Raw genomic sequence first — 18,269 nt, 5'->3', positions numbered from 1 at the left:
CCATCCCAGGATACGGCTACCATCAGGGACCCTGCTGACCGCAAGCAGGAGGTTACCCTAAAGTCCATTTACACACATTCTGGTACCTTACTCAGACCGGTAATTGCGTCGGCCGGGGTTGTAGCGCAGTGGCAGCATGGACAGATACCTTATCAGCAGAGATTGAGACCCTAGATAAGGATGCTATGTTATTGACCATAGGGCATATAAAAGATGCTGTCCTATATATGAGAGATGCTCAAAGTGACATTAGTCTACTGGGTTCTAGAATAAACGCTATGTCGATTTCTGCTAGACGAGTCCTATGGACCCGGCAATGGACAGGTGATGCCGACTCAAAAAGGCATATGGAGGTTTTACCTTACAGGGGTGAGGAATTGTTTGGGGAAGGTCTCTCGGACCTAGTCTCCACAGCTACAGCTGGTAAATCAAATTTTTTGCCTTATATTCCCTCACAGCCTAAGAAAGCACCACATTATCAAATGCAGTCCTTTCGATCACAGAGAAACAAGAAAGTACGAGGTGCGTCCTTTCTTGCCAGAGGTAAGGGCAGAGGGAAGAAGCTGCACAACACAGCTAGTTCCCAGGAACAGAAGTCCTCCCCGGCCTCTACAAAATCCACCGCATGACGCTGGGGCTCCGCTAAAGGAGTCCGCCCAGTTGGGGGCACGTCTTCGAGTTTTCAGCCACATCTGGGTTCATTCGCAGGTGGATCCCTAGGCAATAGAAATTGTTTCTCAGGGTTACAAGCTGAAATTCGAAGAGGTGCCTCCTCGCCGGTTTTTCAAATCGGCCCTACCATCTTCTCCCCAGGAAAGGGAGATAGTGTTAAATGCAATTCACAAATTGTATCTTCAACATATGCCGCTGTTCGGGCACCCCCCTGTCAAGTGAAAGAGATCCAACTGAGGCAGCACAAGGGAACTCTCGAAAGAAGAACAAGGCTAGAGGAAGATCTGAGACAAAGAAATCAGACTTTTTCCAGAGCTGACCAGAGGAAAGCACAAACACAGTCCCCCACTACCACAAATAATGCAGTCGAGTTTCCCACATTTGGGGAAATCACAGGGGTCAGCATACCCAGAATGCAATGAATGAACCTCACCCTGGGAGAAAAATCTTCATGACCATGGTATCGCCTATGCAAAATAAGTATGATTTGGGATAGGGCTGGGGAGGGCCGCTGCTCAGGCACATCTCTGTCAAGTAAAGGAGATTCAACTGAGGCAGCACAAGGGAACTCTCATCTGGGGACAACAACTGCAGGGAGAACACATATTTTCAGATGAACATGTGAGGGCAGAAGGCTGCCTAATGCTGAAGCACCCCCAAACAACAAACCAAATGCAACAACTAGTGCAAGCATTCCTGGGGGAAGGCCTGCAGCAGATGGATTTGCATGTGGTGATGTCATCCAAGCAGTGGGTCAAAGTTGGCTTCAACCCTCGTCTGCATATGAAAAGAGAAAAGGGGCGTGCAGGGCATGGCGGCCTTTTGCAGCGCTTGGATGACCCCTAGTTCGCATTACACACCTCCACCCTCCTTCGGTGTGGGGCTCATGTTGGCTATGCCCCAGCCCCTGAAGCATTCAAGCTGATTTCTTGCAGCAGCTGGGCACTGTAACTGCTCCAGAGCTACTCTGTAAGGCAAGTAAAAGGGTGTGGGCCCTGCAGCACTACCTGTAGTTCGCATTGTGCGTTGGAAGGCACGAAGTAAGCAGACGGGAGAAGTCAGGATAGTGCGCAAGGGCATAGAAGGGAGCGGCTCAAGAAAAGAGAAGTGGAAACAGACAGCAAACTAGGCTGTAGAGAGACCTGAGACAAAGAGATCTGAATTATACGAGAGCCGACGAGGGGAAACACAAATTATGCAGTCAAGTTTCCCACATTTGGGGAAATCGCAGGAGCAGCACACCCAGAGTGCAATGGTTGAGCCTTGCCCTGGGAGAAGCACCTTCATGATCATAGTATCTCACCTGGCAGGTAAGTAGGAGTTGGGCTAGAGCTGGGGAGGGTCGCTGCTCGGGTTCCCCCCTGTGAAGTGAAGGAGATCCAACTGAGGCAGCACCAGGGAACTCTCGAAAGAAGAACAAGGCTAGAGGAAGATCTGAGACAAAGAAATCTGACTTTTACCAGAGCTGACCAGAGGAAAGCACAAACACAGTCCCCCACTACCACAAATAATGCAGTCGAGTTTCCCACATTTGGGAAAATCACAGGGGTCAGCATACCCAGAATGCAATGAATGAACCTCACCCTGGGAGAACAATCTTCATGACCATGGTATCTCCTATGCAAAATAAGTATGATTTGGGATAGGGCTGGTGAGGGCCGCTGCTCAGGCACATCTCTGTCAAGTAAAGGAGATTCAACTGAGGCAGCACAAGGGAACTCTCATCTGGGGACAACAACTGCAGGGAGACCACATCTTTTCAGATGAACATGGGAGGGCGGAAGGCTGCCTAATACTGAAGCACCATCAAATATCAAACCATATGCAACAACTAGTACAAGCACTCCTGGGGGAAGGTCTGCAGCAGACGGATTTGCATACGGTGATGTTATCCAAGCAGTGGGCCAAAGTTGACTGGAACCCTCATCTGCATATGAAAAGAGAAAAGGGGCATGCAGGGCATGGCGGCCTTTTGCAGTGCTTGGATGACCCCTAGTTCGCATTAAACACCCCCACCCTCCTTTGGTGTGGGGCTCATGTTGGCCATGCCCCATCCCCTGAAGCATTCAAGCTGATTTCTTGCAGCAGCTGGGCACTGTAACAGCTCCAGAGCTGTTCTGTAAGGCAAGAAAAAGGGTGTGGGCCCTGCAGCACCACCTGTTGTTCGCATTGTGCGTTGGAAGGCACAAATTAAGCAGACGGGAGGAGAAGTCAGGATAGTGCGCAAGGGCATACTTTTCTCTTAGTCCGGGGGCAAGGCTTCAAAATGGGGTCTGCAACGGAGGAGACACAGGGGGCGTGGTCACAGCAGCTTTTCTCTACAGCCTGCACCAGCAGGAGCCTACACCATTTTTTATGATCACGCTGAACTGCAGTGCGACTGCAATTACAGCATGGTCAAGAAGGGAGGCGTCATGCTGGGTGGCCATGCCCTGTCACTGTGCAGGAGCCAGCACAGCTCACACACTAGTCCCCGGGTGCAGCCCCCAACCCCCGGGACACCCGGAGCAACAAAATGTAGATTCAGGCCACCAGGCCACGCCCCTACCTATGAAACCATGCCTCCTTTTTACCATTGCGCTGTTTATCTGCGCGCACTGCATTACAATCTCCCTCGCCACCTCTCTGGGTGTCACCAGTGATAGTGACACCTCTGCCATGCTTGTAGCAGCTGGTCCTAAGATCTACGCCTCAAGCCCTGAGTGTTTGCCCTTGTGACTTGTTGATCATCATAGCGAAGCAGATGCTTACAGAAAACTGCAGGGGCTTAGATTGAAAATAAAAAAATTGATGGGTATAAGGTAGAGAGGAGCGGGTTCGGTTCTCCGAGAACCGAATTCCCCACGAACTCCACGTGGTTTACACTGGTCCGAGGCAGGCTCGGTTGTTCCCGCCTGACTCGGAAAACCTGAACAAGGGAAAATGTCATCATCCCGCTGTCGGATTCTTGCGAGATTCGGATTCCATATAAAGAGCTGCGCGTTGCTGCCATTTTTACTCGTGCATTGAAGAGAGAGCGGAGAGGACGTGGCTATGTTCTCTCAGTGGAAATCTCAATATCAGTGCTCAGTATCAGTGGTTACTTATTGCTGCTCAGTAATACTAGTAGTGTGTCTCTCCTGCTCAGTGTCAGTTCTCAGTAGTATCCTCATCAGTGCTCAGTATCACTGCTCATTGTCTTGTGCTGCATTGTGGTGCTCAGCATACTACAGTACATTACTAATAGTCCAGTGCTGCATCTTGCTGCTCAGTGTCAGTTCTAGTATCCTCATCAGTGCTCACTATCACTGCTCATTGCATTGTGGTGTTCTGTATACTACAGTAACATAGTAATATAGTATATATAGAGGAGCGGGTTCGGTTCTCCGAGAACCGAATTCCCTACAAACTCCACGTGGTTTACACTGGTCCGAGGCAGGCTCGGTTGTTCCCGCCTGACTCGGAAAACCTGAACAAGGGAAAATGTCATCATCCCGCTGTCGGATTCTCGCGAGATTCGGATTCCATATAAAGAGCTGCGCGTTGCCGCCATTTTTACTCGTGCATTGAAGAGAGAGCGGAGAGGACGTGGCTATGTTCTCTCAGTGGAAATCTCAATATCAGTGCCCAGTATCAGTGGTTACTTATTGCTGCTCAGTAATACTAGTAGTGTGTCTCTCCTGCTCAGTGTCAGTTCTCAGTAGTATCCTCATCAGTGCTCAGTATCACTGCTCATTGTCTTGTGCTGCATTGTGGTGCTCAGCATACAACAGTACATTACTAATAGTCCAGTGCTGCATCTTGCTGCTCATGTTGGCTATGCCCCAGCCCCTGAAGCATTCAAGCTGATTTCTTGCAGCAGCTGGGCACTGTAACAGCTCCAGAGCTGCTCTGTAAGGCAAGTAAAAGGGTGTTGGCCCTGCAGCACTACCTGTAGTTTGCATTGTGCGTTGGAAGGCACAAAGTAAGCAGACAGGAGAAGTCAGGAGAGTGCACAAGGGCATAGAAGGCAGGGGCTCAAGAAAAGAGAAGTGGAAACAGACAGCAAACTAGGCTGGAGAGAGACCTGAGACAAAGAGATCTGAATTATACGAGTAGCCGACCAGAGGAAACACAAATTATGCAGTCAAGTGTCCCACATTTGGGGAAATCGTAGGAGCAGCACACCCAGAGTGCAATGGGTGAGCCTTGCCCTGGGAGAAGCACCTTCCTGATCATAGTATCTCACTTGGCAGGTAAGTAGGAGTTGGGCTTGAGCTGGGGAGGGTCGCTGCTCGGGCTCCCCCCTGTCAAGTGAAGGAGATCCAACTGAGGCAGCACAAGGAAACTCTCGAAAAAAGAACAAGGCTAGAGGAAGATCTGAGACAAAGAAATCTGACTTTTACCAGAGCTGACCAGAGGAAAGCACAAACACAGTCCCCCACTACCACAAATAATGCAGTCGAGTTTCCCACATTTGGGGAAATCACAGGGGTCAGCATACCCAGAATGCAATGAATGAACCTCACCCTGGGAGAACAATCTTCATGACCATGGTATCTCCTATGCAAAATAAGTATGATTTGGGATAGGGCTGGGGAGGGCCGCTGCTCAGGCACATCTCTGTCAAGTTAAGGAGATTCAACTGAGGCAGCACAAGGGAACTCTCATCTGGGGACAACAACTGCAGGGAGAACACATATTTTCAGATGAACATGGGAGAGCAGAAGGCTGCCTAATACTGAAGCACCCCAAACAACAAACCAAATGCAACAACTAGTACAAGCATTCCTGGGGGAAGGTCTGCAGAAGACGGATTTGCATACGGTGATGTTATCCAAGCAGTGGGCCAAAGTTGACTGGAACCCTCATCTGCATATGAAAAGAGAAAAGGGGCATGCAGGGCATGGCGGCCTTTTGCAGTGCTTGGATGACCCCTAGTTCGCATTAAACACCTCCCCCCTCCAGGTAGTGCTGCAGGGCCCACACCCTTTTACTTGCCTTACAGAGCAGCTCTGGAGCTGTTACAGTGCCCAGCTGCTGCAAGAAATCAGCTTGAATCCTTCAGGGGCTGGGGCATAGCCAACATGAGCCCCACACCGACGGAGGGTGGAGGTGTTTAATGCGAACTAGGGGTCATCCAAGTGCCGCAAAAGGCCGCCATGCCCTGCACGCCCCTTTTCTCTTTTCATATGCAGACGAGGGTTGAAGCCAACTTTGACCCACTGCTTGGATGACATCGCCATATGCAAATCCATCTGCTGCAGGCCTTCCCCCAGGAATACTTGCACTAGTTGTTGCATTTGGTTTGTTGTTTGGGGGTGCTTCAGTATTAGGCAGCCTTCTGCCCTCCCATGTTCATCTGAAAATATGTGTTCTCCCTGCAGGTGTTGTCCCCAGATGAGAGTTCCCTTGTGCTGCCTCAGTTGAATCTCCTTTACTTGACAGAGATGTGCCTGAGCAGCGGCCCTCCCCAGCCCTATCCCAAATCATACTTATTTTGCATAGGAGATACCATGGTCATGAAGACTGTTCTCCCAGGGTGCAGTTCATTCATTGCATTCTGGGTATGCTGACCCCTGTGATTTCCCCAAATGTGGGAAACTCGACTGCATTATTTAATGCGAACTAGGGGTCATCCAAGCACCGCAAAAGGCCGCCATGCCCTGCATACCCCTTTTCTCTTTTCATAAGCAGACGAGGTTTGAAGCCAACTTTGACCCACTGCTTGGATGACATCACTTGCTGCCTTTCCAATGAAGCAAGTTTAATTTAATAATAGGTGAAAAACCATCCCTACAAAGGTGTTAATCAGATACTTGGCTTTGTGGACACTTTTCAGAGCACAAATTTGTTAGCATAAAAATAAAGCCAGAAAATGAAGAGCTGTTTAATCACTCAATTGGATTTTTCTGCCAGCATATTTCTTTTTCTCTGCAACCCACTGCTAAATTGTGCTTCCTAGCTGTTTTTATAAAATCACTGAATCAAATCTAACTCTGATTACATCAGAGAAGGCCAGGTACCCTACACCATAACAGGGGGTTTGAAATTTTGACTTGTCTACTTAAAGATCACCAAAATCTAATAACAAGGTCAATTAAGTCCCTGGGTGGGATTGAACCACCAACCTTTTGGTTAACAGCCTTACACACTAACTGATTGCGCCACAGCGACACTTTGCAGAAGTACATACTGACAAAGGCTAATAAGCATTCATCTAGAACGATTCCTAGAAACATTTTAAAAAGTCAATAATGTGGAGAGTTTTTGTAAGATGTTTCTTCCATCAACCAATGAAGAAACACATTGGTACTTTCCCATGATGAGTGAGTGCTTCAGGATCTTTTGCACTTACATGTGCAGCAGAGTACTGTAATGGAAGCATGCTGGGTCCATAACCCAGAGGTAGGCAGATTGAAACTATCCTCTGCTATATGCATTTTTTTTTGTTAATTAAAGTAATCCAAAACTGGGATTGATATTTTTGCTCTTTTATTTTTACTTAAAGTACAATAACTTTTACCATTTTAATTTGTTTTAATAGTATATTGACAGTATTGTTTTCTTTCAAAAATCCAATTAATTTTCTTTACCCGATTATTAAAATGGTAATTGACAAAAACAAACTACATTGTCACCAGAAGAGCAATACAAAATGTACAAGTGATATATTAAAATCATCTTTCCAGCTTGAATTTCAATGATGCATTGGGGCAACGATTTTGTGAGAAACATCTTCACCCTTAAATAAAGATTTTCTTAATTCCTTACCTGTGTGCTAATTAGATATCACCTTGTTTTCACATTAAACAGACTTCCACATGAGAAAACAGCAAAGATGCAGTGGCGTTAATGTTTCCTGGTGTCAACCTGTATTATTTCCGTAGATATTGAAATGAGGATGCATCTTGCTGCCTTTCCAATGAAGCAAGTTTAATTTAGTAATAGGTGAAAAACCATCCCTACAAAGATGTTAATCAGATACTTGGCTTTGTGGACACTTTTCAGAGAACAAATTTGTAATCATAAAAATAAAGCCAGAAAATGAAGAGCTGTTTAATCACTCAATTGGATTTTTCTGCCAGCATTTTTCTTTTTCTCTGCAACCCACTGCTAAATTGTGCTTCCTAGCTGTTTTTTTATAAAATCACTTAATCAAATCTAACTCTGATTACATCAGAGAAGGCCAGGTACCCTATACCATAAGAGGGGGTTTGCAATTTTGACTTGTCTACTTAAATATCACCAAAATCTGATAACAAGGTCAATTAAGTCCCTGGGTGGGATTGAACCACCAACCTTTTGGTTAACAGCCTTACACACTAACTGATTGCGCCACAGCGACACTTTGCAAAAAGCACATACTGACAAAGACTAATAAGCATTCATCTAGAACGTTTCCTAGAAAAACTTTAAAAAGTCAATAATCTGGAGAGTTTTTGTAAGATGTTTCTTCCAGCAACCAATGAAGAAACACATTGGTACTTTCGCATGATGAGTGAGTGCTTCAGGATCTCTTGCACTTACATGTGCAGCAGAGTACTGCAATGGAAGCATGCTGGGCCCATAACCCAGAGGTAGGCAGATTGAAACTATCCTTTGCTATATGAATTTTTTTTTTTGTTCATTAAAGTAATCCAAAACTGGGATTGATATTTTAGCTTTTATTTTTACTTAAAGTACAATAACTTTTACCATTTTAATTTGTTTTAATAGTATATTGACAGTATTGTTTTCTTTCAAAAATCCACTTAATTTTCTTTACCCTATTATTAAAATGGTAATTGACAAATACAAACTACATTGTCACCATAAGAGCAATACAAAATGTACAAGTGATATATTAAAATCATCTTTCCAGCTTGAATTTCAATGATGCATTGGGGCAACGATTTTGTGAGAAACATCTTCACCCTTAAATAAAGATTTTCTTAATTCCTTACCTGTGTGCTAATTAGATATCACCTTGTTTTCACATTAAACAGACTTCCACATGAGAAAGCAGCAAGGATGCAGTGGCGTTAATGTTTCCTGGTATCAACCTGTATTATTTCAGTAGATATTGAAATGAGGATGCATCTTGCTGCCTTTCCAATGAAGCAAGTTTAATTTAGTAATAGGTGAAAAACCATCCCTACAAATATGTTAATCAGATACTTGGCTTTGTGGACACTTTTCAGAGAACAAATTAGTTAGTATAAAAATAAAGCCAGAAAATGAAGAGCTGTTTAATCACTCAATTGGATTTTTCTGCCAGCATATTTCTTTTTCTCTGCAACCCACTGCCAAATTGTGCTTCCTAGCTGTTTTTATAAAATCACTGAATCAAATCTAACTCTGATTACATCAGAGAAGGCCAGGTACCCTACACCATAACAGGGGGTTTGAAATTTTGACTTGTCTACTTAAAGATCACCAAAATCTGATAACAAGGTCAATTAAGTCCCTGGGTGGGATTGAACAACCAACCTTTTGGTTAATAGCCTTACACACTAACTGATTGCGCCACAGCTACACTTTGCAAAAGTACATACTGACAAAGGCTAATAAGCATTCATCTAGAACGATTCCTAGAAACATTTTAAAAAGTCAATAATGTGGAGAGTTTTTGTAAGATGTTTCTTCCATCAACCAATGAAGAAACACATTGGTACTTTCCCATGATAAGTGAGTGCTTCAGGACCTCTTGCACTTACATGTGCAGCAGAGTACTGTAATGGAAGCATGCTGGGTCCATAACCCAGAGGTAGGCAGATTGAAACTATCCTCTGCTATATGCATTTTTTTTTGTTAATTAAAGTAATCCAAAACTGGGATTGATATTTTTGCTCTTTTATTTTTACTTAAAGTACAATAACTTTTACCATTTTAATTTGTTTTAAGAGTATATTGACAGTATTGTTTTCTTTCAAAAATCCACTTAATTTTCTTTACCTGATTATTAAAATGGTAATTGACAAAAACAAACTACATTGTCACCAGAAGAGCAATACAAAATGTACAAGTGATATATTAAAATCATCTTTCCAGCTTGAATTTCAATGATGCATTGGGGCAACGATTTTGTGAGAAACATCTTCACCCTTAAATAAAGATTTTCTTAATTCCTTACCTGTGTGCTAATTAGATATCACCTTGTTTTCACATTAAACAGACTTCCACATGAGAAAACAGCAAAGATGCAGTGGCGTTAATGTTTCCTGGTGTCAACCTGTATTATTTCCGTAGATATTGAAATGAGGATGCATCTTGCTGCCTTTCCAATGAAGCAAGTTTAATTTAGTAATAGGTGAAAAACCATCCCTACAAAGATGTTAATCAGATACTTGGCTTTGTGGACACTTTTCAGAGAACAAATTTGTAATCATAAAAATAAAGCCAGAAAATGAAGAGCTGTTTAATCACTTAATTGGATTTTTCTGCCAGCATTTTTCTTTTTCTCTGCAACCCACTGCTAAATTGTGCTTCCTAGCTGTTTTTTTATAAAATCACTTAATCAAATCTAACTCTGATTACATCAGAGAAGGCCAGGTACCCTACACCATAAGAGGGGGTTTGCAATTTTGACTTGTCTACTTAAATATTACCAAAATCTGATCACAAGGTCAATAACGTCCCTGGATGGGATTGAACCACCAACCTTTTGATTAATAGCTGAACACACTAACCGATTGCGCCACAGAGACACTTTGCGAAAAGTACATACTGACAAAGACTAATAAGCATTCATCTAGAACGTTTCCTAGAAAAACTTTAAAAAGTCAATAATCTGGAGAGTTTTTGTAAGATGTTTCTTCCAGCAACCAATGAAGAAACACATTGGTACTTTCGCATGATGAGTGAGTGCTTCAGGATCTCTTGCACTTACATGTGCAGCAGAGTACTGCAATGGAAGCATGCTGGGCCCATAACCCAGAGGTAGGCAGATTGAAACTATCCTTTGCTATATGCATTTTTTTTTTGTTCATTAAAGTAATCCAAAACTGGGATTGATATTTTAGCTTTTATTTTTACTTAAAGTACAATAACTTTTACCATTTTAATTTGTTTTAATAGTATATTGACAGTATTGTTTTCTTTCAAAAATCCTATTAATTTTCTTTACCCGATTATTAAAATGGTAATTGACAAAAACAAACTACATTGTCACCAGAAGAGCAATACAAAATGTACAAGTGATATATTAAAATCATCTTTCCAGCTTGAATTTCAATGATGCATTGGGGCAACGATTTTGTGAGAAACATCTTCACCCTTAAATAAAGATTTTCTTAATTCCTTACCTGTGTGCTAATTAGATATCACCTTGTTTTCACATTAAACAGACTTCCACATGAGAAAGCAGCAAGGATGCAGTGGCGTTAATGTTTCCTGGTGTCAACCTGTATTATTTCAGTAGATATTGAAATGAGGATGCATCTTGCTGCCTTTCCAATGAAGCAAGTTTAATTTAGTAATAGGTGAAAAACCATCCCTACAAATATGTTAATCAGATACTTGGCTTTGTGGACACTTTTCAGAGAACAAATTCGTTAGCATAAAAATAAAGCCAGAAAATGAAGAGCTGTTTAATCACTCAATTGGATTTTTCTGCCAGCATATTTCTTTTTCTCTGCAACCCACTGCTAAATTGTGCTTCCTAGCTGTTTTTTTTATAAAATCACTGATTCAAATCTAACTCTGATTACATCAGAGTAGGCCAGGTACCCTACACCATAAGAAGGGGGTTTGAAATTTTGACTTGTCTACTTAAAGATCACCAAAATCTGATAACAAGGTCAATTACATCCCTGCGTGGGATTGAACCACCAACCCTGTGATTAATAACCAAACACACCAACAGATTGCGCCACAGAGACATTTTACAAACGTACATACTGACAAAGGCTAATAAGCATTCATCTAGAACGTTTCCTAGAAAAACTTTAAAAAGTCAATAATCTGGAGAGTTTTTGTAAGATGTTTCTTCCATCAACCAACGAAGAAACACATTGGTACTTTCCCATGATGAGTGAGTGCTTCAGGATCTCTTGCACTTACATGTGCAGCAGAGTACTGCAATGGAAAAATGCTGGGCCCATAACCCAGAGGTAGGCAGATTGAAACTATCCTCTGCTATATGCATTTTTTTTTGTTAATTAAAGTAATCCAAAACTGGGATTGATATTTTTGCTCTTTTATTTTTACTTAAAGTGCAATAACTTTTACCTTTTTAATTTGTTTTAATAGTATATTGACAGTATTGTTTTCTTTCAAAAATCCACTTAATTTTCTTTACCCTATTATTAAAATGGTAATTGACAAAAACAAACTACATTGTCACCAGAAGAGCAATACAAAATGTACAAGTGATATATTAAAATCATCTTTCCAGCTTGAATTTCAATGATGCATTGGGGTAACGATTTTGTGAGAAACACCTTCACCCTTGAATAAAGATTTTCTTAATTCCTTACCTGTGTGCTAATTAGATATCACCTTGTTTTCACATTAAACAGACTTCAACATGCGAAAGCAGCAAGGATGCAGTGGCGTTAATGTTTCCTGGTGTCAACCTGTATTATTTCAGTAGACATTGAAATGAGGATGCATCTTGCTGCCTTTCCAATGAAGCAAGTTTAATTTAGTAATAGGTGAAAAACCATCCCTACAAAGGTGTTAATCAGAGACTTGGCTTTGTGGACACTTTTCAGAGAACAAATTTGTTAGCATAAAAATAAAGCCAGAAAATGAAGAGCTGTTTAATCACTCAATTGGATTTTTTTGCCAGCATATTTCTTTTTCTCTGCAACCCACTGCTAAATTGTGCTTCCTAGCTGTTTTTATAAAATCACTGAATCAAATCTAACTCTGATTACATCAGAGAAGGCCAGGTACCCTACACCATAACAGGGGGTTTGAAATTTTGACTTGTCTACTTAAAGATCACCAAAATCTGATAACAAGGTCAATTACGTCCCTGGGTGGGATTGAACCACCAACCTTTTGGTTAATAACCATACACACTAACTGATTGCGCCACAGCGACACTTTGCAAAAGTACATACTGACAAAGGCTAATAAGCATTCATCTAGAACGCTTCCTAGAAACATTTTAAAAAGTCAATAATGTGGAGAGTTTTTGTAAGATGTTTCTTCCATCAACCAATGAAGAAACACATTGGTACTTTCCCATGATAAGTGAGTGCTTCAGGACCTCTTGCACTTACATGTGCAGCAGAGTACTGTAATGGAAGCATGCTGGGTCCATAACCCAGAGGTAGGCAGATTGAAACTATCCTCTGCTATATGCATTTTTTTTTGTTAATTAAAGTAATCCAAAACTGGGATTGATATTTTTGCTCTTTTATTTTTACTTAAAGTACAATAACTTTTACCATTTTAATTTGTTTTAATAGTATATTGACAGTATTGTTTTCTTTCAAAAATCCACTTAATTTTCTTTACCCGATTATTAAAATGGTAATTGACAAAAACAAACTACATTGTCACCAGAAGAGCAATACAAAATGTACAAGTGATATATTAAAATCATCTTTCCAGCTTGAATTTCAATGATGCATTGGGGCAACGATTTTGTGAGAAACATCTTCACCCTTAAATAAAGATTTTCTTAATTCCTTACCTGTGTGCTAATTAGATATCACCTTGTTTTCACATTAAACAGACTTCCACATGAGAAAGCAGCAAGTTTGCAGTGGCGTTAATGTTTCCTGGTGTCAACCTGTATTATTTCTGTAGATATTGAAATGAGGATGCATCTTGCTGCCTTTCCAATGAAGCAAGTTTAATTTAGTAATAGGTGAAAAACCATCCCTACAAAGGTGTTAATCAGAGACTTGGCTTTGTGGACACTTTTCACAGAACAAATTTGTTAGCATAAAAATAAAGCCAGAAAATGAAGAGCTGTTTAATCACTCAATTGGATTTTTTTGCCAGCATATTTCTTTTTCTCTGCAACCCACTGCTAAATTGTGCTTCCTAGCTGTTTTTTATAAAATCACTGAATCAAATCTAACTCTGATTACATCAGAGAAGGCCAGGTACCCTACACCATAAGAGGGGGTTTGAAATTTTTACTTGTCTACATAAAGATCACCAAAATCTGATAACAAGGTCAATTACGTCCCTGGGTGGGATTGAACCACCAACTTTTTGGTTAATAGCCTTACACACTAACTGATTGCGCCACAGCGACACTTTGCAAAAGCATATACTGAAAAAGGCTAATAAGCATTCATCTAGAACGTTTCCTAGAAACATTTTAAAAAGTCAATAATGTGGAGAGTTTTTGTAAGATGTTTCTTCCATCAACCAATGAAGAAACACATTGGTACTTTCCCATGATGAGTGAGTGCTTCAGGATCTCTTGCACTTACATGTGCAGCAGAGTACTGTAATGGAAGCATGCTGGGTCCATAACCCAGAGGTAGGCAGATTGAAACTATCCTCTGCTATATGCATTTTTTTTGTTAATTAAAGTAATCCAAAACTGGGATTGACATTTTTGCTCTTTTATTTTTACTTAAAGTACAATAACTTTTACCATTTTAATTTGTTTTAATAGTATATTGACAGTATTGTTTTCTTTCAAAAATTCACTTAATTTTCTTTTCTGTGTGCTAATTAGATAGCACCTTGTTTTCACATTAAATAGACTTCCACATGAGAAAGCAGCAAGGATGCAGTGGCGTTAATGTTTCCTGGTTGTAGTGGGGGACTGTGTTTGTGCTTTCCTCTGGTCAGCTCTGGTAAAAGTCAGATTTCTTTGTCTCAGATCTTCCTCTAGCCTTGTTCTTCTTTCGAGAGTTCCCTTGTGCTGCCTCAGTTGGATCTCCTTCACTTGACAGGGGCGTACCCGAGCAGCGACCCTCCCCAGCACTAGCCCAACTCCTACTTACCTGCCAGGTGAGATACTATGATCATGAAGGTGCTTCTCCCAGGGCAAGGCTCACCCATTGCACTCTGGGTGTGCTGCTCCTGCGATTTCCCCAAATGTGGGAAACTTGACTGCATAATTTGTGTTTCCCCTGGTCGGCTCTCGTATAATTCAGATCTCTTTGTCTCAGGTCTCTCTCCAGCCTAGTTTGCTGTCTGTTTCCACTTCTCTTTTCTTAAACCGCTCCCTTCTATGTCCTTGCGCACCTTAATTAAATCTAACTCTGATTACGTCAGAGAAGGCCAGGTACCCTACACCATAAGAGGGGGTTTGAAATTTTGACTTGTCTACTTAAAGATCACCAAAATCTGATCACAAGGTCAATTACATCACTGGGTGGGAACCTTTTGGTTAATAGCCCATGTAAGTGCAAGAGATCCTGAAGCACTCACTCATCATGGGAAAGTACCAATGTGTTTCTTACAAAAATTCTCCAGATTATTGACTTTTTAAAGTTTTTCTAGGAAACGTTCTAGATGAATGCTTATTAGCCTTTGTCAGTATGTACTTTTGCAAAGTGTCGCTGTGGCGCAATCAGTCAGTGTGTATGGCTATTAACCTAAAGGTTGGTGATTCAATCCCACCCAGGGACGTAATTGACCTTGTTATCAGATTTTGGTGATCTTTAAGTAGACAAGTCAAAATTTCAAACCCCCTCTTATGGTGTAGGGTACCCGGCCTTCTCTGATGTAATCAGAGTTAGATTTGATTAAGTGATTTTATAAAAAACAGCTAGGAAGCACAATTTAGCAGTGGGTTGCAGAGAAAAAAAATTATGCTGGCAGAAAAGTCCAATTGAGTGATTAAACAGCTCTTCATTTTCTGATTTTATGTTTATGCTAACAAATTTGCTCTCTGAAAAGTGTCCACAAAGCCAAGTCTCTGATTAACACCTTTGTAGGAATGATTATCCACCTATTACTGAATTAAACTTGCTTCATTGGAAAGGAAGCAAGATGCATCCTCATTTCAATGTCTACTGAAATAATACAGGTTGACACCAGGAAACATAAACGTCACTGCATCCTTGCTGCTTCCTCATGGGGAAGTCTGTTTAATGTGAAAACAAGGTGATATCTAATCAGCACACAGGTAAGGAATTAAGAAAATCTTTCTTTATGGGTGAAGATGTTTCTCACAAAATTGTTGCACCAAGGCATCATTGAAATTAAAGCTGGAAAGATGATTTTAATATATCACTTGTATATTTTGTACTGCTCTTCTGGTGACAATGTAGTTTGTTTTTGTCAATTACCATTTTAATAATAGGGTAAAGAAAATTAAGTGGATTTTTGAAAGAAAACAATACTGTCAATATACTATTAAAACAAATTAAAATGGTAAAAGTTATTGTACTTTAAGTAAAAATAAAAGAGCAAAAATATCAATCCCAGTTTTGGATTACTTTAATTAACAAAAAACAATGCATATAGCAGAGGATAGTTTCAATCTGCCTACCTCTGGGTTATGGACCCAGCATGCTTCCATTACAGTACTCTGCTGCACATGTAAGTGCAAGAGATCCTGAAGCACTCACTCATCATGGGAAAGTACCAATGTGTTTCTTCATTGGTTGATGGAAGAAACATCTTACAAAAACTCTCCAGATTATTGACTTTTTAAAGTTTTTCTAGGAAACGTTCTAGATGAATGCTTATTAGCCTTTGTCAGTATGTACTTTCGCAAAGTGTCTCTGAGGCACAAACAGTTAGCGTGTTCAGTTGTTAACCAAAAGGTTGGTGGTTCAATCCCACCTAGGGACGTAATTGACCTTGTTATCAGATTTTGGTGATCTTTAAGTAGACAAGTCAAAATTTCGAAAACCCCTGTTATGGTGTAGGGTACCTGGCCTTCTCTGATGTAATCAGAGTTAGATTTGATTAAGTGATTTTATAAAAAAAACAGCCACGAAGCACAATTTAGCAGTGGGTTGCAGAGAAAAAGAAATATGCTGGCAGAAAAATCCAATTGAGTGATTAAACAGCTCTTCATTTTCTGGCTTTATTTTTATGCTAACAAATTTGTGCTCTGAAAAGTGTCCACAAAGCCAAGTATCTTATTAACACCTTTGTAGGGATGGTTTTTCACCTATTATTAAATTAAACTTGCTTCATTGGAAAGGCAGCAAGTGATGTCATCCAAGCAGTGGGTCAAGGTTGGCTTCAAACCTCGTCTGCTTATGAAAAGAGAAAAGGGGTATGCAGGGCATGGCGGCCTTTTGCGGTGCTTGGATGACCCCTAGTTCGCATTAAATAATGCAGTCGAGTTTCCCACATTTGGGGAAATCACAGGGGTCAGCATACCCAGAATGCAATGAATGAACCGCACCCTGGGAGAACAGTCTTCATGACCATGGTATCTCCTATGCAAAATAAGTATGATTTGGGATAGGGCTGGGGAGGGCCGCTGCTCAGGCACATCTCTGTCAAGTAAAGGAGATTCAACTGAGGCAGCACAAGGGAACTCTCATCTGGGGACAACAACTGCAGGGAGAACACATATTTTCAGATGAACATGGGAGGGCAGAAGGCTGCCTAATACTGAAGCACCCCCAAACAACAAACCAAATGCAACAACTAGTGCAAGCATTCCTGGGGGAAGGCCTGCAGCAGATGGATTTGCATATGGCGATGTCATCCAAGCAGTGGGTCAAAGTTGGCTTCAACCCTCGTCTGCATATGAAAAGAGAAAAGGGGCGTGCAGGGCATGGCGGCCTTTTGCGGCACTTGGATGACCCCTAGTTCGCATTAAACACCTCCACCCTCTGTCGGTGTGGGGCTCATGTTGGCTATGCCCCAGCCCCTGAAGGATTCAAGCTGATTTCTTGCAGCAGCTGGGCACTGTAACAGCTCCAGAGCTGCTCTGTAAGGCAAGTAAAAGGGTGTGGGCCCTGCAGCACTACCTGTAGTTCGCATTGTGCAAGACCCCTAGTTCGCATTAAACACCCCCACCCTCCTTCGGTGTGGGGCTCATGTTGGCCATGCCCCAGCCCCTGAAGCATTCACGCTGATTTCTTGCAGCAGCTGGGCACTGTAACAGCTCAAGAGCTGCTCTGTAAGGCAAGTAAAAGGGTGTGGGCCCTGCAGCACTACCTGTAGTTTGCATTGTGCATTGGAAGGCACAAAGTAAGCAGACGGGAGGAGAAGTCAGGATAGTGCACAAGGGTATAGACGGGAGGGGATCAAGAAAAAAGAAGTGGAAACAGACAGCAAACTAGGCTTCCAATGCACAATGCAAACTACAGGTAGTGCTGCAGGGCCCACACCCTTTTACTTGCCTTACAGAGCAGCTCTGGAGCTGTTTAATCACTCAATTGGATTTTTCTGCCAGCATAATTTTTCTCTTACGTCCTAGAGGATGCTGGGGACTCCGTAAGGACCATGGGGGATAGACGGGCTCCGCAGGAGACATGGGCACTTTAAGAAAGACTTTAGATCTGGGTGTGCACTGGCTCCTCCCTCTATGCCCCTCCTCCAGACCTCAGTTTACTACTGTGCCCAGAGGAGACTGGGTGCTTTTCAGGGAGCTCTCCTGAGTTTCCTGACAGAAAGTATATTTGTTAGATTTTTTTATTTTCAGGGAGCCTGCTGGCAACAGACTCCCTGCATCGAGGGGCGGAGGGGAGAGATGCACACCTACTTCTGTGAGTTGATAGGCTCTGCTTCTTAGGCTACTGTACAGCATTAGCTCCAGAGGG

The 18,269-nt window shown here is 41.9% G+C and overlaps 5 non-coding genes and 3 pseudogenes across 5 annotated transcripts; 2 read left to right on the top strand and 6 right to left on the bottom strand.

The window, feature by feature from the left end:
- Window positions 1–992: 992 nt before the first annotated feature.
- Window positions 993–1,156, bottom strand: LOC135035418 (U1 spliceosomal RNA). The gene has a single exon (XR_010230456.1). It is a non-coding gene; the product is annotated as a U1 spliceosomal RNA (small nuclear RNA).
- A 698-nt stretch (window positions 1,157–1,854) lies between these two features.
- Window positions 1,855–1,990, bottom strand: LOC135035526 (U1 spliceosomal RNA; annotated as a pseudogene).
- Window positions 1,991–2,142: 152 nt separating this feature from the next.
- On the bottom strand, window positions 2,143–2,306 carry LOC135035487 (U1 spliceosomal RNA). Its single transcript, XR_010230523.1, has one exon. It is a non-coding gene; the product is annotated as a U1 spliceosomal RNA (small nuclear RNA).
- A 2,424-nt stretch (window positions 2,307–4,730) lies between these two features.
- On the bottom strand, window positions 4,731–4,894 carry LOC135035525 (U1 spliceosomal RNA). The gene has a single exon (XR_010230559.1). It is a non-coding gene; the product is annotated as a U1 spliceosomal RNA (small nuclear RNA).
- Window positions 4,895–5,046: 152 nt separating this feature from the next.
- LOC135035416 (U1 spliceosomal RNA) lies at window positions 5,047–5,210 on the bottom strand. The gene has a single exon (XR_010230454.1). It is a non-coding gene; the product is annotated as a U1 spliceosomal RNA (small nuclear RNA).
- Window positions 5,211–6,121: 911 nt separating this feature from the next.
- LOC135035565 (U1 spliceosomal RNA) lies at window positions 6,122–6,300 on the top strand (annotated as a pseudogene).
- Window positions 6,301–14,526: 8,226 nt separating this feature from the next.
- LOC135035485 (U1 spliceosomal RNA) lies at window positions 14,527–14,689 on the top strand. The gene has a single exon (XR_010230521.1). It is a non-coding gene; the product is annotated as a U1 spliceosomal RNA (small nuclear RNA).
- Window positions 14,690–16,772: 2,083 nt separating this feature from the next.
- On the bottom strand, window positions 16,773–16,951 carry LOC135035560 (U1 spliceosomal RNA; annotated as a pseudogene).
- Between the last annotated feature and the right edge of the window lie 1,318 nt (window positions 16,952–18,269).

This window comes from Pseudophryne corroboree, unplaced genomic scaffold, assembly GCF_028390025.1.
Source record: "Pseudophryne corroboree isolate aPseCor3 unplaced genomic scaffold, aPseCor3.hap2 scaffold_606, whole genome shotgun sequence".
Lineage (NCBI taxonomy): Eukaryota > Metazoa > Chordata > Amphibia > Anura > Myobatrachidae > Pseudophryne > Pseudophryne corroboree.
Note: the sequence above shows the minus strand (reverse complement) of the source record. Positions and strands in the feature narration are given on the sequence as shown.